This window comes from Podarcis bocagei (assembly GCF_964188305.1).
Source record: "Podarcis bocagei genome assembly, chromosome: Z".
Taxonomy (NCBI): domain Eukaryota; kingdom Metazoa; phylum Chordata; class Lepidosauria; order Squamata; family Lacertidae; genus Podarcis; species Podarcis bocagei.
Window position 1 is genome coordinate 33,548,203 of NC_138140.1, and position 26,934 is coordinate 33,575,136.

General features: G+C 43.6%; 2 pseudogenes across 2 annotated transcripts; both read left to right on the top strand.

The window, feature by feature from the left end:
- The first annotated feature begins 12,318 nt into the window (after positions 1–12,318).
- Positions 12,319–12,979, top strand: LOC308578959 (DNA-binding protein inhibitor ID-3-A-like; annotated as a pseudogene). The gene is made up of 2 exons: positions 12,319–12,532; positions 12,598–12,979. The product of its transcript is annotated as a DNA-binding protein inhibitor ID-3-A-like (transcript).
- An 8,065-nt stretch (positions 12,980–21,044) lies between these two features.
- Positions 21,045–22,018, top strand: LOC308578636 (DNA-binding protein inhibitor ID-3-A-like; annotated as a pseudogene). The gene is made up of 2 exons: positions 21,045–21,528; positions 21,594–22,018. The product of its transcript is annotated as a DNA-binding protein inhibitor ID-3-A-like (transcript).
- Positions 22,019–26,934: the final 4,916 nt, after the last annotated feature.

The following is a 26,934-nucleotide window of genomic DNA, read 5'->3' on the forward strand; positions in this document are numbered from 1 at the left end:
AATCCTACACATTTTTACCTAAGAGTAAACTGCAGCGAGCGCAGCAGGCTTTGCTCCCAAATAAGAAGACATAGGATTCATCTCACATCCATCACAACCAAGGATAACGTAAAAGAACCTCCATGGCCAGAAGAAATCTACCCTACCCAAAAAGCCAGGGATTATCCTGTGGAACTTCTGCCTGCACCTCACCTTCCCCACAGAAGCTAAAGGCACCAAGGAGGAAGGGATGGGACGTGGGGTGCTCAAGCCAAAAAATGGGGGGTTGGTTGGGGGAAAACCAAGACGCAGCGGCTTTGCGGCTTTTTGCGTTGGAGTGCGCGCGGCCAACACAACCCACCAACACAACCCACCACGCCAGGCGCTGCCCTCGCCACCAACGTTGTCGGGCACACGTGCCCAGGGCGCGAAGGGTTCCGCGCGTCAACTCAGCCTGGCCACCAGAGCCAAGCGGGGCTGCGCTTCGCCCCTACCTGCCCTTGCCAGGAGAAGCTTGGTCGGCAGGCAAATCCCGCTCCCCCACGCTGGCCTGGGACGCGCAACGGCTAGTCCAAGCCGGGTCCTGGCGGCACTCAGGGCGGGACGGGGTTTCCTGCATGGGGGCGCCTGGCTCCCGCCCCCTAAAAGTTGCGCGCTTGGGACTACCCTCCCCCGGCCCAACCCCACACGCCACTGCCCAGGTCCATACACACGTGCTCTCCGCATTTTCAGACCCGACTCTTTCCCTAGCCCTGCCTGGAAATACTGCGGGTAGAGTAACCCTGCCCTCACTCCCCCCCCCCCACAGACACACCGCAAAACTCTACCTCCGCGCAGCAGCCCTTCCTCCTGACCGGACACATCCCCAAAGCCACAACGAAGTTGCTTGGCTGAGCGAGGCGGCTCCCCAACCCCCCCCCACCCGCCCCTAACCCCCGCCAGAACCTTACCTACCCCAGGACTCTCCGCCGTCCCGCAGCACTTGGAAAAGGGCACGGATGCGCGCCGCCCGGATGCTGAGCAGAGCCGCGGCCAGGAGCGCATCCTTCGCCAAGGAGGAGGAGGTGCAGAGGTGCAGGAGCGAGCGAGCGAGCTCCAAGCACCCATTGCCACCCTCCCTTCCGCAGCGCCAGGCAGATGGAAGCAGAGAAGACGCCGAGGACGCCCCAGCTGAGAGAAACAGAGATCTGCAGCCCCGCCCCCTGGCCAGTTTAAACTCCAGCGAGTTAAAGGGACTCTGCTTCCCCATTTCACCCCCACGGGACCACGCACCCTCCAATAAATTAAACCCCCTATATCTTGCGAATACACGTGTATTCAAGCTTATAGCCTGGTTCCCCAAGGAAATGCAAAAGACCCCATGGCCGCCAACTTTTCAGCCTCCTCCAGACCCTGCCTTGAGGCTCCATTGTTTCCCTTTCTGTCCCCGGAATTGTCACCTGCAGATTTCTTTCTAGCCCTGCGTTTCCCTTAAAGGCACAGGCACACCTGGCAGGCGCGTGGAGTCCAAATGTCTGAAAGACAGCACGTTAGGGAAGGCTGACTTAAGCGTGCAGGTGGGAGTCACAGGCACGGCAGAAAGATACAGGAGCTTTGGCAAAAATCTATAATCTAATTTCCAAAGAATATCCGGCGTTTAGGGTGGCGATTCTAGGAAAGACCAGCTGTCCGTCTGGGTCTTCTAACCAGCAGTCACACAAACAAGAATTAAGCCCGTAAAACTTTTGTTTCTTATTTGCCTCTCTGCCCCCAATCTCAGCTAAATAGGAGCTGACACTACACAGGTGGGAGAAGGTGGCACTCTGCACATTCTCGTAGTCATTGGGACTTTGGGACCCTGGCTGAAATTAGCTGCCAGCACACAATTACTTGGGAGCAAGCCCCATTGGACTCAACAATAGCAATTGTGATTTTAGAAAAACTACAGTGTTTAGAGGAGTGGCTGGTTTAGCAGACTTGGCTGCCACTGAGTGCTACAATATTCCTGGTTTGTTTTAATTGTTGCATTGGTGACCAGCTCAAAGTGAAGAAGCCTCCAAGCCTTGACAGAAACATGCTAGGAGAACCCATGAACTTTGGACACATTACCCACATTGGAACAAAAGAGGGCAAATTCAGGAACAAATGAATTCCAAAGGAGGCTCCAACAACAATAATCCTTCAACTGCAAAGGTGTCAGATGTTTGAATGAGAGAATGAAATGCCAGTTTGGGGATGTGATGCTTTCAAAGCAACTGGCTGTAAGGAGGAGAACGGACCAATTTAATTTCATACATTGTTACCTATATTGAGACTACTGATCTGCTAGTAAGGCTGTGAAATGCTAAATTTAATGCCACCTCTTGTTTCTGTGGAAGCCTGTTCATGTTGGAGATTGAATCTTGACATAACCATTTAACTATAGCATCATGACCACAATTTATTGTCTAAAAGCAGCATTGAAGATGGTAGCTACATTTTAATGAACAACTCCACTAAAGATCCCTCAGGTTTTGTAGTGCTGCTGGGGGATTAGAGAGACTAGGTTACACTGCTTTGAATTTAGAAAATTGCAGAGTGATTCACAAACTTTGGCTCCCATAAAATAAAAACCTTCCAGTAAGAATCTTCAATTAAAAATCAAAAACAAAAAACAATAGTAATTGTGAAGCTCCAACACCTTCTGAACCCAGGAAGGGCACTTAAATCCTAAGAATTAACCAAACTGCAATGTTTAAAATGTCCACTGTTTCTTTGCAAAAGTGGAGGATAGGGAGAGAATCAGAACAGGTAAGGGCCACACTATTTTTCACTCTTTTAATTAATCTGAAGAAGCACAAACTTGAGGAATATCCACTTTATGAAATCATGCTTGCCTACTGAACTTTTGAGAGCTGATCTAAGACATTTTGCTGAGGGAAAAGGAGTGGCCAGTTTCTTCTAGCACACAAGGCAGAAAATCAACAAACAATGGGTAGGCAAACTAAGGCCCGGGTGCCGGATCCGGCCCAATCTCCTTCTAAATCTGGCCTGCTGACGGTCCGGGAATCTGTGTGTTTTCACATGAGTAGAATGTGTCCTTTTATTAAAAATGCCTCTCTAGGTTATTTGTGGGGCATAGGAATTCCTTCCCCCCAAAAAATTTAGTCCAGCCCCCCACAAGGTCTGAGGGACAGTGCTCTCCTGCTTCTCGTCCATAAAACATACAATAATAATAAATTAAAATCAGAAACAACCTGTTACCCCTCTCAGGGCATCTAAAATCAGCTGCCTGAGGCAGCCATCCTATTTTGATGATCAGGAACCCACAGGTAATACTCCGTAGCACCTCTATCATAGGCGCCAACTCCATGGGACCTGAGGGGGCCCGAGCCCCCTCAAAAATTCGTTTGGGGGGCTCCGCCCCCCAATAATCTCGGGCGCCCCTCCAGCAGAGCGCCACCGCCACCCCTCCCCAGCCCAAAATGCACAGGGTCGGGCTGCATGCCTCCTGCCCTCCCTCCCGAGCAAAAGCTCCACCCAATTTCCTTCGGAGCTGATTATTAGGCGCAGCACGCTCTCCCCTATTCGCTCACGAGGAGGCGGCGCCACTTTATCTGCATATTCATGGGCTTATTTATTATTCATGAGCTTTCGCGGGCTCCCCCAATATTTTTTATAAGTCGGCGCCCCTGACCTCTATGCAAATAAAACACTCCTCCCCTTCCAGTTCTGCTGCGCAGCTGTTTAAAGCACCGCTTTCCCCTGAAAAGTAGCAGCCTTGCTATTCCTTTTCCTGCAGCATCCCATTCTCCGATTTCTAGGAAGGCCACTTCAACTTCATCTAGTGCTCGGTCGCTTTCTACACTGTCTTCCCAGTGCTCCTGGGCAAGCTCTATGGGCTCGCTGACATACCTGAGGTCCATAGACTATTCTGCCAAGTACAGGGCAGACTATTTCTGCAAGCTGAACAAGGAGAGGGAATTCCACTACTCTGTCATCCGTTTGAAGCTGAATCACGTGGTTTCCATGCTGCCTAGGAGGGGCAAAGTGGCAGAAAACTACCGTATTTTTCACTCTATAGGGCACACTTTTCCCCCTCCAAAAATTAAGGGGAAATATTTGTGCGTCCTATGGAGCGAATGCAGGCTCCTCGGCTACAGCGAAAGCAACGCAAAGCCTCCTTCCACGCTCCGGAGGCTACGCATTGCTTTTGCTGAAGCCTGGAGGGACTCCTGGCTTCAGCGAAAGGAACCCAAAGCCTTTAAAGCACAGCAGGAACTCGCGCTACACTCCAAAGGCTTCAGGGTTAGCTGCACAAAGCCTCCGCAGGGCAGCGGGGTGCCTTCATCCAGCTGCCCTCCGGAGGCTTCGCGGACTGTCCCAGAATTCTCCTCAGGGCATGGGGATGAAGGCTCCCCGTGCCCTGCGGAGGCTTCGCACGAAGCTAGAACAGCTAGAGGAAGTGCTGCGCCGTTCTAGCTCTAGCTATTCTGGCTTTTGGATAGCCCCACGAAGCCACTGCAGGGCATGGGTATCCCTGCGGCTATCCCAGAAGCCAGAACAGCAAGAGGCTATCCCAGAAGCCAGATCCCTCTTGCTCTTCTGGCTTCTGGGATTCAGAATTTTTTTTTTCTTCTTTGCTCTCCCCAAACTAGGTGCGTCCTATCGTCTGGTGCATCCTATAGAGTGAAAAAATGGTACATAGGCTGCCGCCCAGTGAAGTGCAACTTAAAGCCTAGACAGCGGATCAGCACAAGCCTCATAAACCTCAGAGACTTTACACTGTATTCAACATATGTCTGCTTCTCAGAAATGGGATTGTGAGAGCTGGCACATATAATTGCCATACAGGGGGTGCTGCTGGCTTGGCGGTGGTGGTTTTTTTTACTTGGCCATGCCATGGAGAAGAATGGTTTGGAATGCCAAGCCAATATGCACATTATGCCTTGCGGCACAAAGGTAGCCATCGCATGGAAACACCTTCACGTTGCTCTTTGTGGCTTACATTTTGTGTGCGTCACTTGTAAGTGCTCCAGCCTTCACACTTGGTCAGTTCTGTACTGCCCTTACAAATGTTGCTTTCTAGTGCTTTTGGGGTCTAAGAAATCATGGGCTAACTTGCTTTCATCAAGGGACTATAATATTAGCAGTTTAGAAAGTGCAAAAAGAAAGTGTTTGCAACTGTGATTGTAGTAATCATCTTTCTAAAATATAAACATTGCAAGTTTTTGCACAGTTTCTGCATGCACACCAGCTATATTTATAAATATATGATCATCGTCATCATCTTTATACCCCACCCATTTGGCTGGCTTTCCCAAGGGACTCTGGGGGACTTACAGCATATCTAAAAACATCCAGCATTAAAAATCTCCCGATACACAGCTGAGGATATGGAGAGGGAGAAGGAAGAGAAGGCAAGAAGGGTAACCATGTCAGACCACTAACTCCTCGAAATACAAATGTCTTCCGGATAGATTGCCCATAAACTCCACCCCTTGGTCCAACACGGTTACCTCTTCCATGTTTAGCTAATCTGTTCCTCCTTCCCCCTCTGAGGAAAAAAACCTATACCTTTTTCCCATACAAATGTTTAACTTTAACATTTAAAATACATACTATGGTAGGGCTCTATCCTGAAAAGATGTCCCAGCAAAGGTGTGTGGTTCAATCCTGAATATCCCGAGTGACTCTTCTTAACTTGGCTTGTTTTACTACGGCAATATTAGTACTTTACAGTATGACACATTCCAGGTTTTTCCGCAATCTTCATGTGCTTTCTCATTCCTTTTCTCCAAGCAGACTGAATCCCTCGCAAACACCCCATCAGATACTTGCAGACACACAACTCAAACCCTGCCAGCACTGAACTTTTCAGTAATATCAACCACTCCACATTTGCTGAGGGTGCATTTGCATTCCTCTCAGCCAGGAATGCCTCCTTCAGGAGGTACAATGACACCATTTGCAGCCACTGGAATCAGCCAGCCAGTGATCCACAAGAGCCAGATTCTGGACTTGAAGAATCCCAAGCACATTTATCTGGATTTTTCATTCTCTCTGCAAAAGGGGATAAGTGAAAGGCAGTGCTACATCTGGCGCAGTCATTAGGGAGGTGCAATCAGGGATTTAACAACAAAAAAGAGGAAGGGATCCTAACAGCCAGAAAGGGTGCTCTGCTTGGAAAGCAGCAAAGAGCTGCCTGTTCCGTCCCGTCCTGCTTCTGCTGCTGGTTTTGGGTTTGCTGGAGAAATATCAAAACTAAAGGGAAATCTCATCCAGCCTAAAGGAAAATATCTATCTAGAATGTATAATCTCCTCCACAATTCACACCCTGCCATCAAAAACTTTTGTCTCACTTAAAGCGCTCTACCTTTTCTGAGGATGCACACCTCAGAACACAAAGGGACAGAGGAAGCTAAAAGGACAGGCCACACAACAAGCCAGTGACTTCTGTCTTGCAGGTAGATTTTTCGGATGACCCAGACCTTTTCTCAAAAGCGGGGAAATATGAAAAACCGCTGGAATATTGAGACGAGGAGGAGGAGGAAGAAGAAGAGGAGTACGACAAGATTGGTAACCACAGAATGCTTTCCATTACTGAAGTTACAAGAGATGCATTCTGACAGAATGAAAAGCTTAGTACAAAAAAAAAAGTTTGTAGTGTGGGTGTTCACCTATGTTGGTGCCTTCTTCATTGGTCTGACACTGCTGCAACTGGCTCTGATTTCGCTCTTCACTATTCCCCTTCTTAATGAAAAGCACCAGGTTGAAATTGACCATTCTTGTTCAATCTTGCTGCAGAAAAGAGGGGAGAGGATACCCTGCTAGATATATAGACTTTTAGGTTAATCATATATATATATATATAAATTATTATATATAATATTTGGTGGGACGGGGTGGTGGTTGTGGGGCTCGTACTGATGCGAATCAGTTTTGGTGTAGAAAGGACTGAAGCGTACCTACCTAAGACTTTTGAAGAAAAATTCAATGGTGCATACCGGGCTATCAGCCCGTGTGTAGTTCGGATTCTGCAGTTCGATTGCCCCCAAATGGCAGAAAATGCAGAGTGCTCTGCATCAGAGCTGGCCCACACCTCCTTGCAGGCATGTCTTAAACTTTAATACCATGGGGCTCCAACCATTTGTGCCATATGACCAAGTAAGGCATCTTTCCAACGGCAGCGGCCCCATTTCCTTTGTAAAAGATGGAAGAACTCAGTTCCATGGCACAAGAAGTAATGTCATGTGAAAGAAACGTTGGAAAAAATAACAGAAGCCCTAACAGAATAATCAGGAAAACCAAAGCAATAATCACCACATCTAGAGACAGTCTATGGCACAAAACCATTAAAACCGGTACTGGGAAGCAATATATTTGTGTTATAATTGATTATGTTTCTAGGTATTTGGGCTATTATCCTGCCCAACCCTGCTGTAGATCACCTCATGAAATCTTTCGGCCTAATATCTAATGACATCCCCAAAGACAAGAAAAATCTATTCCTTTACACAACAGCAGCTGCCAGAATATCCCATCACTATTAGAATGGCAAAACAAACTCGGCAAGGCCACTCAAATCAGAGAATAATTAGAAAGTGGGATAGAGTGAAGGAAAACATGAAAAAATATGGTCCCGGAATTGAAATATTAATAGAGAATGTGTAAAACTTGCATGGGTAAGCAAGAAAATAATAATAGAAGCAATTGAATAAGTATTAAATTATAACAACACAACAAGATGGAAGAAGTAAAATATTGAGATCACACATGGGTGAAGGGGAGTGGGGGGTATATGGGAACCTATAATATCATTTATAATATAATTTGTTAATTGCAAAGCCTAGAGGAATTAGATATATTTTGATTTAGGTAATCTATGTAATAAGCTTGTGTTAGAAACCAAATATGGATTTTGAATTTGACGTTTGTAATATTTTTTGATTTTGAAATAAAAATTAGAAAAAGAAAAAGAAACAATTTCCAGCCACTGGAATCAGCCAGCAAGTGATCCACAGGAGCCAGACTCTGGACCTGAAGAATCCCAAGCACATTTATCTTCATTTTTCATTCTGGCCAAAATTATGCCAATAACCTTAAACTAAATTTTGATTCAATTGTGTCTTTATTTGGGGAGGTCTTGGGCATCTTAACACGCAAGGCACCAAAGTCAGCCGTGGAAATCTTGCAAGGCGTCATAGATTCCATAGGTCCTCTCCAGTTGTACAGAAGATAGGAAAGAGAGAGAAAAGACCTTGACTGGGGAAAGGATCAAATGTATTAACTCCGTGCATCCAGTAATGAAGAGACCACCATCATTCTCTTCCAGATAAACTGTAGAACATGGGTCTGGACAGTCAGTTTCAGATGCCTTGACTGGTCTTCCAGAAACAACTTTCTGCCCTCAATCTGTTATTCTCTTTCAACAGCCTGAAAACAAAATTTGCAGGCCAGGGAAGGGGGGGCAGTGAAAGCAAGCCTACTTTTAAATAACGATCATATTGCTGTATTAAACAAGAAGAAACTTTGCACAAGAAGAAATTTTGTGGGGTTTGTGTGTGAGACTGGGGGGATGATGATGATGATGATGATGATGATTAAAGCTCTGAACACTCAGATTCTTTATGCTAATTTACTGGTCAGGAGATTTCTTACTGAAATTGCACACTTCCAACATTGAAACAGCTAGTGACAAATGTGGAATGATCTGTCGTTTGCTCAGAAAAAAGGGCAACAAAAAAAAAAAACAACTTTGCATATATGCAACTTGTATGTATATTTTAGATTATAGTTTTTTAACAACATTTTTTGGGGGTGAAGTGGGGGGTATATGGGAACCTATAATATAATTTATAATATAATCTGTTAATTGCATTGTATTTAAAATTGGGTTTTATAAGTAATAAGTCTATTATTTTTGTGGTGTTTTTTTCTTTAGTATTGTAATGTATATTTTGTGTGTGTGTGTTATATGTTATGTTTGTGATAAATGTTGAAAATTAATTTTAAAAATTGGGGGGGGGGGAGAAGAACTTAACCCATCAGGTGGGGAGAGCCGGTTGCGAGGGACATGGGGAACCCTTGCACCTTTTCTGCAGGGCTTGTGCGGCCCCCATCTGCATTGTTTGCAAGAGGTCGAAAGAACACATGAACTGATTAATTTGGACCAGGATTCACAGTGGTTGAAGCAAATAGTCCAGTTTCTGGTGCAAGAGAGACGAGTGATTGTGGAATTGAAACTGGCTGAAGAAGAAAGAGCCAGGCATATCCGGTGGAGCTAGAGGAGGAGAAGAACAAGATCATGGGCGCTTTTGAGCAGATGTGCAACTTCCTGGAGGAGCTGCAGCGCTTTTGGCTGACCGAACTGGAGGATCTGGAGAAGGAGATGAAGAAGAAAAAGGAAATAAATATCATCAAGCTCTCGGAGGATATCGCCGGTCTCAGTGTGAGACGCACAGAAATGGAGAAGAATTGCCAACTGGCCGCTATTGAGTTCCTGAAGGGCATCGGGACAACGGCGACCAGGTTGCAGGAGTTGAAAAGAAGGCGGACACTGCTGGGACTCTCTCCAGGCATGGAAGAGAGACTCATAATTTACACTCAGAAAAATTCATTTTTGAAGGATATAATGGAGAAATGCAAAGGGCTACCAATGCAGGCACTGAACAAAGTGAGTGTCACTCTGGAGCCAGTAACAGAACACCCTTTTCTTGTTATAACCTGAAGAGTTTGAGAAGAAGAAGAAAGGCAGGACGCACTGGACAACCCTGGGAGATTCGACAGCATGTTCTACGTGCTGGGCCATGCAAAATTCACCTCAGGATGATATTGGTGGGAGGTGGTGGTGGAAGAGGAGGAGAAGGAGGAAAGGGAATGGGCCACCTGGGCTGTAGGGGTTGCAAAAGAGTCTGTCAGGTGCAAAGGCTTTGTCAGCATGCTTCCTTCTGAGGGCATCTGGGCCATTGGGAAGGCAAAGGATGAGTCAGCCTCATCTGATCCCTTCTGAGCTTCAACCCACCCTGAGCAGACCCCTTTGAGCTTGACTTATGAGCCCAGGAAGATCCAGGGGTCCCTAGACTATGATGAGGGTCATGTGGAATTCCATGATGCCCACACTAATGGTTTGATCTTCAATTTCCAACAAGCCTCAGTCTCTGGGGAGAAGGTACAGCCCTTTTCCCATGCTTGGTGGGGAGTTGGTCTGAAGTGTTGAGTCCTGAGGACGATCCTCACCGCTCCCAGCTCTGTCACCCCCACCCTGAGAGGAGGTGGCACCTAGCATTTTCTCCGCAGAGTTATTAGTTTGTGGGTGCCAGACATCCTAAATTTCTGGATCCAGTAAATGTTAGAATTTAATCTGTGTGTGGTGTATTAGAACTGGATGCCAGACAGTAGGTTTAGCAAGCATTAAAATACAAGCCAGGCCAGCTTCCCCATGTTGAGAAAGTGCCTGGGAGACGAGCCATGGCTCCCACACCATTGTTTTTCAACTTTATTTTGTACAACTTTATTTTCTGCAACTGGAAAATTTTAAAATGTTAATAATAAAAGAACTACATGGCGGAAGGAAGAAAAAAAGGAAGGAATGGGCCATTAAGAAAAGTCAAGGAAAATGGGTTTCTGGACCAGATAGCTGTTGGGTGGGGCCCTTCCAGCAGTTCAGAGTTAGTTCAGAAAACAAAGCAAAGTTTGCCATGAGAAGGACTGGAACTGAAGAAAAAGTGACAATCATGATTCAAAGGTATGTGGCCTGGGAAAGAGAAGGGTCTGTTTCCCATCCTGGCAAGCCCTAATGACTATGTTATGTGGAAAGAAAGGGGCCAAGTATAATCAGTTCTGTTTAACACTACTATATATGGATTGTTGTTCTCCTAGAGTTGTTAAAGTGCCATAGCTGGTAGTTGGGTAGAGGGATTGTACATATACTAAGCTATGGATAACAATGCAGCTATCCTTGCCTTATCCTTTCTAAAGCATTAACTGAATGTTGCCAGCGTACAGAGAATAGTCTAACATGCTTTTTTAGCAGTTATATTCACCAGGGTTTAGCAGTTATATTCACCATGGTTGGTGGTATCAATTCAAAACTTAAATATTTAAGGTTAAGTGCCTGGTACCTATAGTTACAATATCCTAATTGGCAGGGCTAGGAAAGTTCTGCTTGAGCTGTTAACAGGATAACTTGAACAGTGCAGCTGGCATTAAATTGAACCAAACAGTAGTCTAGTACTGTAGAGGTCTTGTCCTTTTTCTTATTGCAGCATTCTAAGGACACCTTTCCTAAGCTTCCCACCTCAGTTCAGTTGTCAGTACTGTATATGATTTCAGTTTTGTATAGATCTCATAGTAGCTGCTTTTCTCTCCTCCCCACCCAACATGAATTCTAAGCTGCCTGTGAATTGCCAAGCCAGCAATTGGAGGATAATAAAGTTTACAGAAGCTTATGTGTATGCTAGCCTTTTGAAATAGATTCAGTTTTAAGGAATAGCACTATTTACTGCTAATGCCTAGAATTCTTCATGTTTGATGAAAAATGTCTTATTTTGAAGGTTCCAGTGAGAGAGAGATTCTCCTAGTTGAGATGCTTTCCCATCTGTATATACATTTTCATATATTTTACAGGGCTTTTTGTTTAACACTGTATTGTGTTAAGATAGTTTTAATTCAGGTGTTAATTGTTATCTGATGTTTACATTAAACCATACCTTGTCTTAAAAAAAAAGAAAGAAAGAAAAGAAAACAAAGCAAAGTTTGAAAGGACAGTCTTTACAATGGGTGACCTAGGGGGAAGAAGTTGCAGTCTGGTAAAGGCGGCAAGCTGGGGAGAGGGTCAGAGCATGATGGTTGATGTTATTTTGAATCCTAAACTGCAGCCATGGAAGAGTTTGTTCTTTGGAAAAAAAAACCCTTAAAAGAAGAAGAGGAGCAAGAGGGGCAAACAACCAGGTGTACAATGGAAATTGAATAATATTGTATAAAAATGATACTATAAGAGCATTTAGTTAGAAGACTCTCAAACTGAGATAAAATAATGTAAGCAGAATCAGTAAATACTTAAAGAACCAGAAGGGAAAGTTGAGGGGAGTCTTTGGGTGGGGGGAGAATTGGATTTTATTTCATCCTTTTCTCTTCTTATGTTTAAGATGATTATGCTGATTTTAACATTGCATAACTGTAAAACCCAATTAAAAAAATTTAAAAAGGAAGAGGAAGAGGAGGAATACTACCGCTCAACTTTATGATCAGCGAAAATATTTGCTACTGCAAAGGTAGCATTTCTGTTTTTAAAATATATACATGGGGCTTTTTTGCAAAGAGAAGCATTTTCTGTGTGCACACAATAGAGAATCAACCAGGCTGGCAAGCAAGGGGCAGTATCTCGAGGTTGCTTGCTTGCTTCTCCCGCCTTAAGGAAGGAAATCTTGCCCTTCTGAAAATCCCTGCTGGTTTCTCCTCCTTCATGGCCATGAACGGAATCAGCCCAGTCAGATCAGTCAGGATCTGCTAGGAAGCAAGCTGTGTGCTGCCTCTCTGATCAGAGCCTCACCATCACCCAGGGAACGAACAACAGAACGAAGCCCCTCGGCCCGTGACTTCTGCTGCACAGACATTCAATAAAATGTGATGAGTCTTGCCAAAACAAAAACACCACAGCTCGGCTCAGGAGGAGTCCAAGAACCTCCTTTACGACATGAATGACTGCTACTCCAAGCTGCGCGAGCTGGTGCCGACGATCCCGCAAGGCACCAAAGTCAGCCAAGTGGAAATCTTGCAGCATGTAATTGACTATATCTTTGAGCTGCAGATTGTGCTAGAGGAACAGGCAAAGAAGGGGCAAGATCCGCCCACAGCCGAGACTTCCCTACTCTCTTTAAAAGCTGCAGAGCGGGCATCCGAACTTTGCTCAAAAGAGGAGAGGAATCTCTGCCACTAACCTCTTAAAACAGACTGCAAGTGTGGGATCCTGGCACTTGGTTCTCTCCAGTGAGACAGGAGATAGAAGAAGAGAGAGAATAAAGACCTTGACTGGGGAAAGGATCAGATGTTTTAACCCTGTGCATCCAGTAATGAAGAGACCACCATCATTCTCTTCCAGATAAACTGTAGAGCATGGGTCTGGCTGCCAGTTGCTAATGCCTTGACTGGTCTTCCAGAAAGAACTTTCTACCCTCAATCTGTTATTCTCTTCCAACCGCCTGAAAACAAAATTTGCAGGCTGGGGAGGGGTGGGTATGTGTGAAAGCAAGCCCATTTCTTAATACATTCTCTCTGATATAATTCTCGGATTGCTGTATTGCACAAGAAGAAACTTTGCGGGGTTTGTTTCCGTGTGTGTGTTGTGTATAGACGTTTTTTTTAAAAAAAAAAAGCTCTAAACCATCAGATTCTTCATGTTGATATCCTCATCAGGAGATTTCTTAGTGAAATCGCACACTTCCAACATTTCAACAGCTTGCAACAAATGTGAACTGATCTGTCGTTTGCTCAGAAAAAAGGACAACAAAAAATACCTTTGCAGATATGCAGATTGTATGTATATTTGGGATTATAGTTTTTAAACATCATTTTCTTGGGGGGAAGGGGACTTTCAAGAACATGAAAACTGATGTGAAGTAGCTGAAAAGCCAGCTTCTTCCCGCTGCTCTCATTGACCGTGTTCAGTGTGATGAGTGTGGTTGCTTGCATCCCCTAGTCCACCTGTCAGTGACCATCTATTTTAGAATATACAAGGGATTGCAAGAAAGAGGTGCGGAATTGGAATATGAGCCACCTGCGCATCTCACCAAATGTCAGCAAGAGCCTTCATATTCTGTATATACTGTATATTTTGTAATTGCCATACAGGGGGTGCTGCTGGCTTGGCGGTGGTGGTTTTTTTTACTTGGCCATGCCATGGAGAAGAATGGTTTGGAATGCCAAGCCAATATGCACATTATGCCTTGCGGCACAAAGGTAGCCATCGCATGGAAACACCTTCACGTTGCTCTTTGTGGCTTACATTTTGTGTGCGTCACTTGTAAGTGCTCCAGCCTTCACACTTGGTCAGTTCTGTACTGCCCTTACAAATGTTGCTTTCTAGTGCTTTTGGGGTCTAAGAAATCATGGGCTAACTTGCTTTCATCAAGGGACTATAATATTAGCAGTTTAGAAAGTGCAAAAAGAAAGTGTTTGCAACTGTGATTGTAGTAATCATCTTTCTAAAATATAAACATTGCAAGTTTTTGCACAGTTTCTGCATGCACACCAGCTATATTTATAAATATATGATCATCGTCATCATCTTTATACCCCACCCATTTGGCTGGCTTTCCCAAGGGACTCTGGGGGACTTACAGCATATCTAAAAACATCCAGCATTAAAAATCTCCCGATACACAGCTGAGGATATGGAGAGGGAGAAGGAAGAGAAGGCAAGAAGGGTAACCATGTCAGACCACTAACTCCTCGAAATACAAATGTCTTCCGGATAGATTGCCCATAAACTCCACCCCTTGGTCCAACACGGTTACCTCTTCCATGTTTAGCTAATCTGTTCCTCCTTCCCCCTCTGAGGAAAAAAACCTATACCTTTTTCCCATACAAATGTTTAACTTTAACATTTAAAATACATACTATGGTAGGGCTCTATCCTGAAAAGATGTCCCAGCAAAGGTGTGTGGTTCAATCCTGAATATCCTGAGTGACTCTTCTTAACTTGGCTTGTTTTACTACGGCAATATTAGTACTTTACAGTATGACACATTCCAGGTTTTTCCGCAATCTTCATGTGCTTTCTCATTCCTTTTCTCCAAGCAGACTGAATCCCTCGCAAACACCCCATCAGATACTTGCAGACACACAACTCAAACCCTGCCAGCACTGAACTTTTCAGTAATATCAACCACTCCACATTTGCTGAGGGTGCATTTGCATTCCTCTCAGCCAGGAATGCCTCCTTCAGGAGGTACAATGACACCATTTGCAGCCACTGGAATCAGCCAGCCAGTGATCCACAAGAGCCAGATTCTGGACTTGAAGAATCCCAAGCACATTTATCTGGATTTTTCATTCTCTCTGCAAAAGGGGATAAGTGAAAGGCAGTGCTACATCTGGCGCAGTCATTAGGGAGGTGCAATCAGGGATTTAACAACAAAAAAGAGGAAGGGATCCTAACAGCCAGAAAGGGTGCTCTGCTTGGAAAGCAGCAAAGAGCTGCCTGTTCCGTCCCGTCCTGCTTCTGCTGCTGGTTTTGGGTTTGCTGGAGAAATATCAAAACTAAAGGGAAATCTCATCTAGCCTAAAGGAAAATATCTATCTAGAATGTATAATCTCCTCCACAATTCACACCCTGCCATCAAAAACTTTTGTCTCACTTAAAGCGCTCTACCTTTTCTGAGGATGCACACCTCAGAACACAAAGGGACAGAGGAAGCTAAAAGGACAGGCCACACAACAAGCCAGTGACTTCTGTCTTGCAGGTAGATTTTTCGGATGACCCAGACCTTTTCTCAAAAGCGGGGAAATATGAAAAACCGCTGGAATATTGAGACGAGGAGGAGGAGGAAGAAGAAGAGGAGTACGACAAGATTGGTAACCACAGAATGCTTTCCATTACTGAAGTTACAAGAGATGCATTCTGACAGAATGAAAAGCTTAGTACAAAAAAAAAAGTTTGTAGTGTGGGTGTTCACCTATGTTGGTGCCTTCTTCATTGGTCTGACACTGCTGCAACTGGCTCTGATTTCGCTCTTCACTATTCCCCTTCTTAATGAAAAGCACCAGGTTGAAATTGACCATTCTTGTTCAATCTTGCTGCAGAAAAGAGGGGAGAGGATACCCTGCTAGATATATAGACTTTTAGGTTAATCATATATATATATATATAAATTATTATATATAATATTTGGTGGGACGGGGTGGTGGTTGTGGGGCTCGTACTGATGCGAATCAGTTTTGGTGTAGAAAGGACTGAAGCGTACCTACCTAAGACTTTTGAAGAAAAATTCAATGGTGCATACCGGGCTATCAGCCCGTGTGTAGTTCGGATTCTGCAGTTCGATTGCCCCCAAATGGCAGAAAATGCAGAGTGCTCTGCATCAGAGCTGGCCCACACCTCCTTGCAGGCATGTCTTAAACTTTAATACCATGGGGCTCCAACCATTTGTGCCATATGACCAAGTAAGGCATCTTTCCAACGGCAGCGGCCCCATTTCCTTTGTAAAAGATGGAAGAACTCAGTTCCATGGCACAAGAAGTAATGTCATGTGAAAGAAACGTTGGAAAAAATAACAGAAGCCCTAACAGAATAATCAGGAAAACCAAAGCAATAATCACCACATCTAGAGACAGTCTATGGCACAAAACCATTAAAACCGGTACTGGGAAGCAATATATTTGTGTTATAATTGATTATGTTTCTAGGTATTTGGGCTATTATCCTGCCCAACCCTGCTGTAGATCACCTCATGAAATCTTTCGGCCTAATATCTAATGACATCCCCAAAGACAAGAAAAATCTATTCCTTTACACAACAGCAGCTGCCAGAATATCCCATCACTATTAGAATGGCAAAACAAACTCGGCAAGGCCACTCAAATCAGAGAATAATTAGAAAGTGGGATAGAGTGAAGGAAAACATGAAAAAATATGGTCCCGGAATTGAAATATTAATAGAGAATGTGTAAAACTTGCATGGGTAAGCAAGAAAATAATAATAGAAGCAATTGAATAAGTATTAAATTATAACAACACAACAAGATGGAAGAAGTAAAATATTGAGATCACACATGGGTGAAGGGGAGTGGGGGGTATATGGGAACCTATAATATCATTTATAATATAATTTGTTAATTGCAAAGCCTAGAGGAATTAGATATATTTTGATTTAGGTAATCTATGTAATAAGCTTGTGTTAGAAACCAAATATGGATTTTGAATTTGACGTTTGTAATATTTTTTGATTTTGAAATAAAAATTAGAAAAAGAAAAAGAAACAATTTCCAGCCACTGGAATCAGCCAGCAAGTGATCCACAGGAGCCAGACTCTGGACCTGAAGAATCCCAAGCACATTTATCTTCATTTTTCATTCTGGCCAAAATTATGCCAATAACCTTAAACTAAATTTTGATTCAATTGTGTCTTTATTTGGGGAGGTCTTGGGCATCTTAACACGCAAGGCACCAAAGTCAGCCGTGGAAATCTTGCAAGGCGTCATAGATTCCATAGGTCCTCTCCAGTTGTACAGAAGATAGGAAAGAGAGAGAAAAGACCTTGACTGGGGAAAGGATCAAATGTATTAACTCCGTGCATCCAGTAATGAAGAGACCACCATCATTCTCTTCCAGATAAACTGTAGAACATGGGTCTGGACAGTCAGTTTCAGATGCCTTGACTGGTCTTCCAGAAACAACTTTCTGCCCTCAATCTGTTATTCTCTTTCAACAGCCTGAAAACAAAATTTGCAGGCCAGGGAAGGGGGGGCAGTGAAAGCAAGCCTACTTTTAAATAACGATCATATTGCTGTATTAAACAAGAAGAAACTTTGCACAAGAAGAAATTTTGTGGGGTTTGTGTGTGAGACTGGGGGGATGATGATGATGATGATGATGATGATTAAAGCTCTGAACACTCAGATTCTTTATGCTAATTTACTGGTCAGGAGATTTCTTACTGAAATTGCACACTTCCAACATTGAAACAGCTAGTGACAAATGTGGAATGATCTGTCGTTTGCTCAGAAAAAAGGGCAACAAAAAAAAAAAACAACTTTGCATATATGCAACTTGTATGTATATTTTAGATTATAGTTTTTTAACAACATTTTTTGGGGGTGAAGTGGGGGGTATATGGGAACCTATAATATAATTTATAATATAATCTGTTAATTGCATTGTATTTAAAATTGGGTTTTATAAGTAATAAGTCTATTATTTTTGTGGTGTTTTTTTCTTTAGTATTGTAATGTATATTTTGTGTGTGTGTGTGTTATATGTTATGTTTGTGATAAATGTTGAAAATTAATTTTAAAAATTGGGGGGGGGAGAAGAACTTAACCCATCAGGTGGGGAGAGCCGGTTGCGAGGGACATGGGGAACCCTTGCACCTTTTCTGCAGGGCTTGTGCGGCCCCCATCTGCATTGTTTGCAAGAGGTCGAAAGAACACATGAACTGATTAATTTGGACCAGGATTCACAGTGGTTGAAGCAAATAGTCCAGTTTCTGGTGCAAGAGAGACGAGTGATTGTGGAATTGAAACTGGCTGAAGAAGAAAGAGCCAGGCATATCCGGTGGAGCTAGAGGAGGAGAAGAACAAGATCATGGGCGCTTTTGAGCAGATGTGCAACTTCCTGGAGGAGCTGCAGCGCTTTTGGCTGACCGAACTGGAGGATCTGGAGAAGGAGATGAAGAAGAAAAAGGAAATAAATATCATCAAGCTCTCGGAGGATATCGCCGGTCTCAGTGTGAGACGCACAGAAATGGAGAAGAATTGCCAACTGGCCGCTATTGAGTTCCTGAAGGGCATCGGGACAACGGTGACCAGGTTGCAGGAGTTGAAAAGAAGGCGGACACTGCTGGGACTCTCTCCAGGCATGGAAGAGAGACTCATAATTTACACTCAGAAAAATTCATTTTTGAAGGATATAATGGAGAAATGCAAAGGGCTACCAATGCAGGCACTGAACAAAGTGAGTGTCACTCTGGAGCCAGTAACAGAACACCCTTTTCTTGTTATAACCTGAAGAGTTTGAGAAGAAGAAGAAAGGCAGGACGCACTGGACAACCCTGGGAGATTCGACAGCATGTTCTACGTGCTGGGCCATGCAAAATTCACCTCAGGATGATATTGGTGGGAGGTGGTGGTGGAAGAGGAGGAGAAGGAGGAAAGGGAATGGGCCACCTGGGCTGTAGGGGTTGCAAAAGAGTCTGTCAGGTGCAAAGGCTTTGTCAGCATGCTTCCTTCTGAGGGCATCTGGGCCATTGGGAAGGCAAAGGATGAGTCAGCCTCATCTGATCCCTTCTGAGCTTCAACCCACCCTGAGCAGACCCCTTTGAGCTTGACTTATGAGCCCAGGAAGATCCAGGGGTCCCTAGACTATGATGAGGGTCATGTGGAATTCCATGATGCCCACACTAATGGTTTGATCTTCAATTTCCAACAAGCCTCAGTCTCTGGGGAGAAGGTACAGCCCTTTTCCCATGCTTGGTGGGGAGTTGGTCTGAAGTGTTGAGTCCTGAGGACGATCCTCACCGCTCCCAGCTCTGTCACCCCCACCCTGAGAGGAGGTGGCACCTAGCATTTTCTCCGCAGAGTTATTAGTTTGTGGGTGCCAGACATCCTAAATTTCTGGATCCAGTAAATGTTAGAATTTAATCTGTGTGTGGTGTATTAGAACTGGATGCCAGACAGTAGGTTTAGCAAGCATTAAAATACAAGCCAGGCCAGCTTCCCCATGTTGAGAAAGTGCCTGGGAGACGAGCCATGGCTCCCACACCATTGTTTTTCAACTTTATTTTGTACAACTTTATTTTCTGCAACTGGAAAATTTTAAAATGTTAATAATAAAAGAACTACATGGCGGAAGGAAGAAAAAAAGGAAGGAATGGGCCATTAAGAAAAGTCAAGGAAAATGGGTTTCTGGACCAGATAGCTGTTGGGTGGGGCCCTTCCAGCAGTTCAGAGTTAGTTCAGAAAACAAAGCAAAGTTTGCCATGAGAAGGACTGGAACTGAAGAAAAAGTGACAATCATGATTCAAAGGTATGTGGCCTGGGAAAGAGAAGGGTCTGTTTCCCATCCTGGCAAGCCCTAATGACTATGTTATGTGGAAAGAAAGGGGCCAAGTATAATCAGTTCTGTTTAACACTACTATATATGGATTGTTGTTCTCCTAGAGTTGTTAAAGTGCCATAGCTGGTAGTTGGGTAGAGGGATTGTACATATACTAAGCTATGGATAACAATGCAGCTATCCTTGCCTTATCCTTTCTAAAGCATTAACTGAATGTTGCCAGCGTACAGAGAATAGTCTAACATGCTTTTTTAGCAGTTATATTCACCAGGGTTTAGCAGTTATATTCACCATGGTTGGTGGTATCAATTCAAAACTTAAATATTTAAGGTTAAGTGCCTGGTACCTATAGTTACAATATCCTAATTGGCAGGGCTAGGAAAGTTCTGCTTGAGCTGTTAACAGGATAACTTGAACAGTGCAGCTGGCATTAAATTGAACCAAACAGTAGTCTAGTACTGTAGAGGTCTTGTCCTTTTTCTTATTGCAGCATTCTAAGGACACCTTTCCTAAGCTTCCCACCTCAGTTCAGTTGTCAGTACTGTATATGATTTCAGTTTTGTATAGATCTCATAGTAGCTGCTTTTCTCTCCTCCCCACCCAACATGAATTCTAAGCTGCCTGTGAATTGCCAAGCCAGCAATTGGAGGATAATAAAGTTTACAGAAGCTTATGTGTATGCTAGCCTTTTGAAATAGATTCAGTTTTAAGGAATAGCACTATTTACTGCTAATGCCTAGAATTCTTCATGTTTGATGAAAAATGTCTTATTTTGAAGGTTCCAGTGAGAGAGAGATTCTCCTAGTTGAGATGCTTTCCCATCTGTATATACATTTTCATATATTTTACAGGGCTTTTTGTTTAACACTGTATTGTGTTAAGATAGTTTTAATTCAGGTGTTAATTGTTATCTGATGTTTACATTAAACCATACCTTGTCTTAAAAAAAAAAAAGAAAGAAAAGAAAACAAAGCAAAGTTTGAAAGGACAGTCTTTACAATGGGTGACCTAGGGGGAAGAAGTTGCAGTCTGGTAAAGGCGGCAAGCTGGGGAGAGGGTCAGAGCATGATGGTTGATGTTATTTTGAATCCTAAACTGCAGCCATGGAAGAGTTTGTTCTTTGGGAAAAAAAACCCTTAAAAGAAGAAGAGGAGCAAGAGGGGCAAACAACCAGGTGTACAATGGAAATTGAATAATATTGTATAAAAATGATACTATAAGAGCATTTAGTTAGAAGACTCTCAAACTGAGATAAAATAATGTAAGCAGAATCAGTAAATACTTAAAGAACCAGAAGGGAAAGTTGAGGGGAGTCTTTGGGTGGGGGGAGAATTGGATTTTATTTCATCCTTTTCTCTTCTTATGTTTAAGATGATTATGCTGATTTTAACATTGCATAACTGTAAAACCCAATTAAAAAAATTTAAAAAGGAAGAGGAAGAGGAGGAATACTACCGCTCAACTTTATGATCAGCGAAAATATTTGCTACTGCAAAGGTAGCATTTCTGTTTTTAAAATATATACATGGGGCTTTTTTGCAAAGAGAAGCATTTTCTGTGTGCACACAATAGAGAATCAACCAGGCTGGCAAGCAAGGGGCAGTATCTCGAGGTTGCTTGCTTGCTTCTCCCGCCTTAAGGAAGGAAATCTTGCCCTTCTGAAAATCCCTGCTGGTTTCTCCTCCTTCATGGCCATGAACGGAATCAGCCCAGTCAGATCAGTCAGGATCTGCTAGGAAGCAAGCTGTGTGCTGCCTCTCTGATCAGAGCCTCACCATCACCCAGGGAACGAACAACAGAACGAAGCCCCTCGGCCCGTGACTTCTGCTGCACAGACATTCAATAAAATGTGATGAGTCTTGCCAAAACAAAAACACCACAGCTCGGCTCAGGAGGAGTCCAAGAACCTCCTTTACGACATGAATGACTGCTACTCCAAGCTGCGCGAGCTGGTGCCGACGATCCCGCAAGGCACCAAAGTCAGCCAAGTGGAAATCTTGCAGCATGTAATTGACTATATCTTTGAGCTGCAGATTGTGCTAGAGGAACAGGCAAAGAAGGGGCAAGATCCGCCCACAGCCGAGACTTCCCTACTCTCTTTAAAAGCTGCATAGCGGGCATCCGAACTTTGCTCAAAAGAGGAGAGGAATCTCTGCCACTAACCTCTTAAAACAGACTGCAAGTGTGGGATCCTGGCACTTGGTTCTCTCCAGTGAGACAGGAGATAGAAGAAGAGAGAGAATAAAGACCTTGACTGGGGAAAGGATCAGATGTTTTAACCCTGTGCATCCAGTAATGAAGAGACCACCATCATTCTCTTCCAGATAAACTGTAGAGCATGGGTCTGGCTGCCAGTTGCTAATGCCTTGACTGGTCTTCCAGAAAGAACTTTCTACCCTCAATCTGTTATTCTCTTCCAACCGCCTGAAAACAAAATTTGCAGGCTGGGGAGGGGTGGGTATGTGTGAAAGCAAGCCCATTTCTTAATACATTCTCTCTGATATAATTCTCGGATTGCTGTATTGCACAAGAAGAAACTTTGCGGGGTTTGTTTCCGTGTGTGTGTTGTGTATAGACGTTTTTTTTTAAAAAAAAAAAAAGCTCTAAACCATCAGATTCTTCATGTTGATATCCTCATCAGGAGATTTCTTAGTGAAATCGCACACTTCCAACATTTCAACAGCTTGCAACAAATGTGAACTGATCTGTCGTTTGCTCAGAAAAAAAGGACAACAAAAAATACCTTTGCAGATATGCAGATTGTATGTATATTTGGGATTATAGTTTTTAAACATCATTTTCTTGGGGGGAAGGGGACTTTCAAGAACATGAAAACTGATGTGAAGTAGCTGAAAAGCCAGCTTCTTCCCGCTGCTCTCATTGACCGTGTTCAGTGTGATGAGTGTGGTTGCTTGCATCCCCTAGTCCACCTGTCAGTGACCATCTATTTTAGAATATACAAGGGATTGCAAGAAAGAGGTGCGGAATTGGAATATGAGCCACCTGCGCATCTCACCAAATGTCAGCAAGAGCCTTCATATTCTGTATATTCTGTATATTTTGTAATTCTCTAAATAAAGTACACCAAGCAGTAAAAAAAAAAGATATATACAAGGGAGTTATCCAGGCAATCCAGAAATCTGACAAAGGCCACCCATTTAGGGCTTACTTGGATAAAGACGTTGCTGTGTGTAGTGGAGCTTGTCCAAAAATACACTCTTATGCTGCTTGGCCCCTTCAACAGCACAGTTTAGGAGTTCAAATGCCTCTTCCCAAAACCATATGGGGGGGGAGAGAAGGGGCTTCTGTAAAGCTTTGAAATCCATATATATTTGACAGGCTGGCTCCAATACTTCCAACTGAATGAAAGACAAGAAAAATAGGGTTTGCTGGAGAAATATCAAAACTAAAGGGAAATCTAATCTAGCCCAAAGGAAAATATCTATCTAAAATGTATAATCTCCTCCACAATTCACACCCTGCCATCAAAGAACTTTTGTCTCGCTTAAAACGCTCAACCTCCACTGGAATATTGAGAAGAAGAAGAGGAGGAAGACGAAGAGGAATATGACAGGGTTGGTAACCACAGAATGCTTTCCATTACTGAAGTTACAAGAGATGCATTCTGACAGAATGAAAAGCCATATAAATGTGGCCAGGTAGGGGCCCCAAGATCTCCTGCTATGCTTTTGCAAAGTTTTTTGCAGATAAAGTCTGATTGGAAGTGATCCAAAACATGAAGGAAGAAAAGGCTCGCCATCTGCACGAGTACCAAGACCTGCTGAATGTAAAGATGGCTCTTGATATTGAGATTGCCACTTACAGGAAACTGCTGGAGGGAGAAGAGAGCAGAATCACAATGCCCATTCCGACTTTTGCATCCCTGAACCTGAGAGAAACAAACCTTGAGTCGATCCCAATAGACACCCACTCCAAGAGAACGCTTCTTATCAAGACTGTTGAAACTAGAGATGGACATGTTATCAATGAAACTTCCGGGTTGGTGCCTCCGGCAATGGTGGAGTTCCTCTGATCGGGAGGAACTTGCCCCGTGGGAATTTGGGTCTGTACCGCCACGGTGAAGGCGGAGACCCATAAAAATCACAGGCAGGAGAATCCTGTGAATGTGGGATTCGGCGGGCACCTTTTGCGCCTCCCCTACTCACGGGGGAACCCGAATTTGGGGACCCAGAGCGAGGTGGGGTGATTGGCGCGGTGCTTTGAATCGTCTGCTTCTTCCACGGAGCGAAGCCGCATAGCTGTTGCCGGAGAGCACTGACTTTTTCCTGTGGGCAATTGGATTCTAAAGTAATTAGTCGTGAGTAGAGCTGATATGGGAGAATTGGATTTTAAAAGTTTAATTTGGCATCGAAACGGGGAGGTTCAAAACAGGAAGCCCGCCTTCCCTATTTGTAAATAGACTGAGGCAAGGAGTCTGTAAGCTGAAGTCTTGGAAAGCCTTTTGTAAAAGATTAAATTTCCATCGGTAAAGAGTATAAAATCCCCCTTGGAGGCAGGAGAGGGGGGGAGCTGTGGACTGAGTATGCCTGCAGGAGAGAGTAAAGAAAGTTAAAATACTGCCGCTCTGACCCTGAAAACGGGCTGCTAGTAGGACTGACGTTTTGGAATGTCCATTGACAGCACTTAGAACGTTCCTTGACAGCTAGCAGAATAAGAGAGATATACTGTTTCTGCTGTCTCCGGGTGCTTCTAAAAAGGAGTAATAAAGTAACTGAAAACTGAAACTAACTTTGGATTGTACGAGTTGTGCTTAAAGGTGACATTCTTGTTCTTATAAATAGAAACTGTTTCCGCCTAGTGGAAGTTTCTGAAAATGGTTACTTCATAAGAGCTGGGCTAGGGGAGTTTCCAGCTGCAAGATAAAAACTGTGTGACTCTGGGATTGACCTTGAATCTCTTAAGTGTTATGGCAAACGAAAAGGAAAGAACAGATGAAATGTCAACAGAAGAGGCCTTAGTGGTCGCATTATTGAAAATAAATGACTCGCTGGAACAGCTTCACAAGAAAACAGAAGTGATGATTGTGAAAATGGACGCTGCAAATAATAAAATTGATTTAACTGTAGAAAGTTTAAATAATCTGAGACGAAAGGCGAACACCAACACAGAAACCACCCAGAAATTGATACAGGAATTTACATTAATACGGCAAACTGCGGATGAAGTCAGGGAGAAAACCTTTGCTGCTGAATGTAAAACAACACAATTGGAGTGTGAGAGAGCCCCAAACATTCAAAAGCAACTTGACGAATATAAGTTGACATTTGCTATGATGGAGTTTAAAGAAAAACAGATGAATTTGAGGATCAGAACCCCACCAGAACTGGGAAAGGAAAGCTTGACAGAGCTTCAGGAGGAGATAGGATCAACATCGGCTGAGAAAGAGAGATTTTGGGGGGTCAATAGGACCGCCTACTTAAGGGTAACTGTGAAGGATGTTGGATTGAAGAGAAGGGGGGTTGGGAAATATGGACAAATCTGAAGTTGTTATGGTTGGGCCAAGCTGTTGTGGTGGGGATGAGGGTTGCTGTGTTGCCGGGGATGTTGCTTTTGGGCCAAAAAGTGCAAGTTTTGGATGGGAGGGATTGTTTCAGGAGGTGGCAGAGGGATGTTCCTGGATTGGTTTGGCAGGGCAGGAAGCCTCGAGTAAAACTTAAGATATTGACGGATGCTAAAGAAGGAGGTGGACCTGCCCTTCCAGACACCTAAATTTTGTTGTGAATCATCTGCTTTTTGCTGGCTGAGAGAATGGCTGTCTCTTAAAAGCACTGAAGTGTTGGATAATGGCAGATGAAGTTGATGGACTAGACGGAATTGGCGGAAAAGACTGGCAAGATCCGAGACCAAGGAGAAGAGTTGGTGGAAGAAGACGGGGAAAAGTTTAGACTATTTATAGAAATGTTGTAAAATTAATGAATGTTAGAAGAATGTTGGAATGAAATTATATGGCTTCAGTAGAAATGTTATAAGGAATTAAGCATAAATAGATTAATAGAGTATTAAAGGAAAATAAGGTTAAAAGGTGTTAAGATAATTATAGGATAGAAAACAGGGGAAGATGGTAAGGAATTGCTGAAATAATTAATAGAAGTGGAATACAAAAAGGGAGGTGTGAGGAGGCCGTGGAAATATGGGAAAGATAAGATATTGGAACTTTTTTCTTTTTTTCTTTCTTTTTCTTTCTTTCTTTTGATGTGCTTTTAAAGTGTTTTTGTTTTGTTTTGTTAATTTTTATGTGGTGTTTTTGTGTTGTAATGTATTGTGTTTTTTCTTTGTTTTTTCTTTTGTAAATGTTTGGATTGTTGTAAAAGTAATAAATATTATTATAAAAAAAGTTATCAATGAAACTTCTCACCATGATGAACTGGAATGAAGAAGAGAAGAGCACATCTTCCCTGTGCCAAAATGAACCCTTAGCAATTGAGAATATTTCTTAGGAAAGCAGCAGCAGAGATAACCTCCCCTCCTCCCCGTATCTTGACTTATTTGCTTTCATTTTAAGGGGGGAAGAGAAGCATGCATGTGTGAAAAGCAATGTTGTCCAATGAAATTTGATATTGTGTCACACCAGGCCCACAGATTTTTGAAGAAAAATTCAATGGTGCATCAGCCCGTGTGTAGTTCAGATTCTGCAGTTTTATTGCCCACAAATGGCAGAATATTCAAAGTGCTCCTTGCAGGCGTGCCTTAAACTTTAATACCATGGGGCTCCAACCATTTGTGCCATATGACCAAGTAAGGCATCTTTCCAACTGCAGCAGCCCCATTTCCTTTGTAAAAGATGGAAAAAACACAGTTCCATGGCACAACAAGTAATGGAGTGTGAAAGAAACATGGGGGGGGGGACAGAAGCCCTAACAGAATCATCAGGAACACCAAAGCAATAATCACCACATCTAAATACAACCTACGGCGCAAAACCATTCAATTCTACATGCCCCTGCTATTTGCAGAATCTCCTGATCCCAGCAGGGCTAAATCTCTGCTGAGGACTTGTTGCCTCAGTTGGTCGGAATCATGGACTGCAGGTACAAGGCTGGGCACACTGAGCAGACCTCCTGGCCACCCAGGGCTTTAGCCTCCTCTGTATTTCTAGACAGGGTGCTCAGTTCCCCCAATATTGGGGGGCCCGGCATCCCCCACTGCCGGGCTGTTGCTATGGGGCCGCAAATGACTGTCACCAGCAGCCGCGGGAAGCCCAG